The sequence below is a fragment of the Ursus maritimus genome, unplaced genomic scaffold (genome assembly GCF_017311325.1).
Source record: "Ursus maritimus isolate PB19 unplaced genomic scaffold, ASM1731132v1 scaffold_9, whole genome shotgun sequence".
Taxonomy (NCBI): Eukaryota; Metazoa; Chordata; class Mammalia; order Carnivora; family Ursidae; genus Ursus; species Ursus maritimus.
The window spans coordinates 68,738,464-68,743,445 of NW_024427107.1; positions in this window are offsets into that span (position 1 = coordinate 68,738,464).

Consider the following 4,982-nt stretch of genomic DNA (forward strand, 5'->3'; position numbering starts at 1 on the left):
TGAACAACATTTCTCCAATGAAGACATCCAGATGGTCAACAGACACATGAAAAGATGTTCATTATCACTTACCATCAGACAAATGCAAATCAAAACCACAATGAGATATTAGCTCACACCTGTCAGAATGGCTAAAATCAAAAACACAAGAAACAACAAGTGTTGGTGAGGACGCAGAGATAAAGGAGCCCTCTTGTAATGCTGGTGGGAATGCAAACTGGTGCAGTCACTCTAGAAAACAGTATGGAGTTTCCTCAAGAAATTAAAAATAAATCCCTACAATGCAGGAATTGCACTACTGGGTATTTTCACAAATACAAAAACAGTAATTCAAAAGGATACATGCACCCCTATGTTTATCGCAGCATTATTTACAATAGACAAACTATGGAAGCAGTCCAACTGTCCACTGAAAGATGAATGGATAAATTGGATGTGGGGTGTGTGTGTGTGTGTGTGTGTGTGTGTGTGATGTAGCCATAAAAAAGAACAAAATCTTGCTATTTGAAATAACGTGGATAAAGCTAGAGGGTATAATGCTAAATGAAATAGCCAGGCAGAGAAAGACAAATACCATATGATTTCACTTATATGTGGAATTTAAGAAACAAAACAACCAAAGGGAAAAAAGAGAGAGAGAGAGAGAGACACCAAAAAAAAAAAAAAAAAAAAGACTCTTAACTATAGAGAACAAGCAGATGGTCATGAGGGGAGGTGGGTGGGGGAAAGGGTGAAATAGGTGAAGGGGATTAAGAGTACACTGATCTTGATGAGCACTGAGTAATATTCAGAAGTCTTAAATCTCTATATTGTACACCTGAAACTAATATAACACTGTATGTTAACTACACTAGAATTAAAATTTTAAAAACTAAAAATATAAATATATACTATATGCTATATGTACATTATACTGCATTAATGTCACATATATTAATATATTATATATAAATATAGAGAGAAAGTTTATATGTAATGGAATATTATTCAGTCTTAAGCAAAAGGAAATCATGCCATATGCAGCAACACAGATGAGCCTGGAGGGCATTATGCAAAGTGCAATAAGCCAGACCAGGAAGGGAGGGGAATGGGAGTGGTTGGTAAAAAGCTACAACTTTCAGTTATAAGGTGCACAAGGTCTGAGGACCTGATGTACAACAAGGTGAGTATAGTTGATACTAATAATATAGTATATAATTGAAATTTGCTAAGAGAACAGAACTTAAGTGTACGCACACAGACACACACAGACACACCGGGGGCAGGGGAGGTGGAAAGTATGCGAGGTCATGGATATGTTAATTAACTCAATGGAGAGAATTCTTTCACAATGTATACATGTATCAAATCATCATGCTGTACACTTTGAATATATTACAATCTTATTTGTCAATTATACTACAGTAAATCTGGTGGGAAAAAAAACAAGTAGAAACAAATCTTGCTGTCCTGGGATATGCCAACTCTAGGGCTGCATCACATGATTGAATGTTTTAGAGGACAGAATGTTCTGCATTCATCTTTGGTGATGTTAGCTCCAGAATTTCAACCTAGGCGTGGCTTAGGAGGGTCAGAGATGCACTGGAGCCAGCTTGTACTGGGAATTCTCCTAGCCAGTTGTTAAATGTAGCCATCCCTGAAATCAACCATAATGGGAGTATTCATAAGACAAAGATCAGCAAACACCACAGAGCAGCTTTGCTTTTGCTTTCTGAGAGCCAGTTCATACCACCTGAAATATTGATTAGAAACTACATTTTCATAAAAAGCATACTATTTTCCTTTTCAGTATATTCTTTCCTGGACAATGTGTAAAGAGAAGTGAGGAAGAATATGAAAAATCCCAAAGCCACCCCTTGAGTTCATTACTTGGTTGACCAGTTGAACCACTGGAACTCAACTGCAGATTGGGCACCAATCTTCACACAAAAGGAGATGCAAAGGATTTGTAGTAGACTCCTCAAATCTTTAAGTACGTATGGTTAAGTTGTAATACACAGGGTATATTACTGAGAAAAATGTTCGAGGATCAATTGATCCATGTCTATAAAACTATAAAAATGTTGCTATATCAACCAAAATTTGTTTTCCACTATGAATGTAGTTATGTTCTGCATTATGAATTGTGAGCCTGCACTGTGTTCAGCCCTGAAGAATCTGAAAAGCAGTTGTTATGTGTCTTCCCAACTCCCACAGCTCCTCTCTTAATCAGATTAGCCTTTCTAGCAATTATAAAAAGCTCTTCAGTTGTAGCAAGAGCTTGTGAAACTCTTCAGTGCTCCCAGATCTGCCTTCCATCTCAAGCAACACCCAGCCCTCCTGGATACTCTCATGCGCCACAACCCCTTTCATGCTTGGCCACACTTTCTCTGTACTTTATGGTCATTTTATTCCATATTTTTTTGGCTCATCCCCAGGTAAAAGAAAGAAAAGAGAAGCCAGCTGCAGAGCATGGCTTACTTTGAGGAATCCTTGCAGGAGAAACTGCCTTGGACTTTAAGAAAGCAAAGGACCCATATAAAGGTTTGTTATGTGACCTTATATTTGGCTGTGTGTTGAGATTAAAGTCGTAGACTTGCCAATTTGAAGTCAATCAGTGCTGGGTTTAGACCTGCATAGGCTCTGCCAGATCTCACCTCTGAGATCTTGACCAGGGCATTCAACCTTTCTCGTCCTCAGTGCCCTTATCTGGAAAATGGAGGTAAAATAAACGAAGCACAGGCTAGTTGGTGTTGCCTAAACCAAACAGTGCATGTACAGTGCCTGGCATAAAAGAAGACCTTAATAAATGCTTTTTAATTTATTTTTTAATACTATAAGACCTTAGCTCAAGGGAAATTTGTGTCATCTATGGTACACCTGTAGATCATAGTGAAGAATGCCATAGTCATTTAGAAAGCTAGTATCACAATGTCTGGGTGACAATCAAGGCCAACAACAGAGTTACATGAACACTAATAACAAACATTTATATCAAATTAACAGCACTACCCAGTATTCTTAGCACTTTGTCATTACTAACTCATTTAATCAACAAAGTAACCCTGTGAAGTAGGAACTACCTTCATCATTTCCAATTTACAGATCAAAGGCACTGAGACAAAGAGTTTAACTTACCCAAGGTCACTCAGCCAGAAAGCAGCAGAGCCAAGATTTAAACTCAAGAGTTTGATCGTAGCATCTATGGCCTAAACCACTAAACTATCTTGCCCTTTCCATAAAGAAAGCTTTTTTGTTTTTTGTTTTTTGGTATTGTCTCACTGACTTTACAATAACCCTGGGAAATAAGCCACTTCAGAAATTCTCTGGCATTCTTCCCTTTGGACTCCAGCTTGATTTGCTCTTTCTGAATCTTAGCCTCAGCCCTGCCCAGGGCTCACAGCATTCAATTTTGCTGCCTTGAAGTTGGAGACTGCACTTCCTAGCTAATCCACTTTCTAGAACTCTATATATAACACATGGCCATCCCAGGAACAATAGCCTCTGCTGGTCTCTGTGTGGGTGACAGCCTGGGGTTTTAATCAAGGTTCTTTTTTGGTTGCAAGTAAAAAAACAAAACAAACAAACAAACAAACAAACAAACAAAAACCAAAAACCAAAACCAAATAAACTGCATAAATGAGCTTGAGCAGGAAAAATAAGGAAGGCAGAATTTATCAAAAGGAGACTGGGATATTCCATGGAAGCCAAATGAAGGAAATATACTCAGAAGAGATGAAAATCTGGAAACAGAAACCTATCAAAAAACTCAAGTCCCAAACTGCCTTAGGCGCTCCCTCTATAATACTTTAGGAGTTCAGAATGAGTTGCCCCAAGACGGCATGCAGATCATTTTGAGCTGGAAATAATCAACTCCAAAAGACTAAGGAAGAAACTTTGACCTTCCTGCTAAACTACCTGAAAGAATTTAGATAGAGGACCTACTCCAGGAAGGGAGCAATCACTATGGATAACTACAGTATAATACGAAGTAGGAGTGGTGGACAGAGGGAAATGTAGTGAAGTCTGGTTTTTTTTTTTTTTAAGATTTTATTTATTTATTCGACAGAGATAGAGACAGCCAGTGAGAGAGGGAACACAAGCAGGGGGAGTGAGAGAGGAAGAAGCAGGCTCATAGTGGAGGAGCCTGATGTGGGGCTCGATCGCAGATTGCAGATCGCAGATCGCCGGGATCACGCCCTGAGCTGAAGGCAGACGCTTAACCGCCTTGCCACCCAGGCACCCCGTGAAGTCTGTTTGTTAAAATTCCTCTCTGTGCCTCTTGTCTCTGAATGACCCAGCAAACATTTGTTTACCAAACATTTACTCTTTTTCATCCTCCTGTGAAGTGCTGTCTTTCCCTTTGAAGTTCAAGGCCCTTACTCCCTTCTTAGCTCAGAATGACCTCATTTTGCTTGCCTTTGGAATTTCATGTTTGTGTGGATTCCCCATATATATGAAACTAAATTTGATTTTCTCATGTTAATCTATCTCATGTCAATTTGATTCTTAGACCAGCCAGAAGAACCTGAAGGGGTAGGGATACATTTTCTTCCCCAACAACATCATGCCTCACCCCATGTTTTTGTCTTGTCTTTCTTTCTTTCTTTCTTTCTTTCTTTCTTTCTTTCTTTCTTTCTTTCTCTCTCTCTCTTTCTTTCTTTCTTCTTTCTTTCTTTCCTTCGTCAAACTAGTTTCCTCTCATTTTCTGGGTGTGGTAAAAGATGGCCATTCCATGCCTTTGAAGTTTACATGCCTCTCATATGTGACCAAAAGAATATGGCTAACATCTTTGAATCCCAATGTTAAATCCTGAATTGGCAGAATATGATTGACCCTTTGGGGGTCACATGCCCACTCTTGGTTCTATAAGCCATATGGAAGGTCAGTGTTAGGAGAATAGGGTCTCATAGCAAAATTGCGGTGGCCAAGGCCCTCACCTTTTGGAACATGGCAGTTGTCAGAAAAAGAGTTGTGGCTTATTGGCTGAGCAGAGAGTCCAA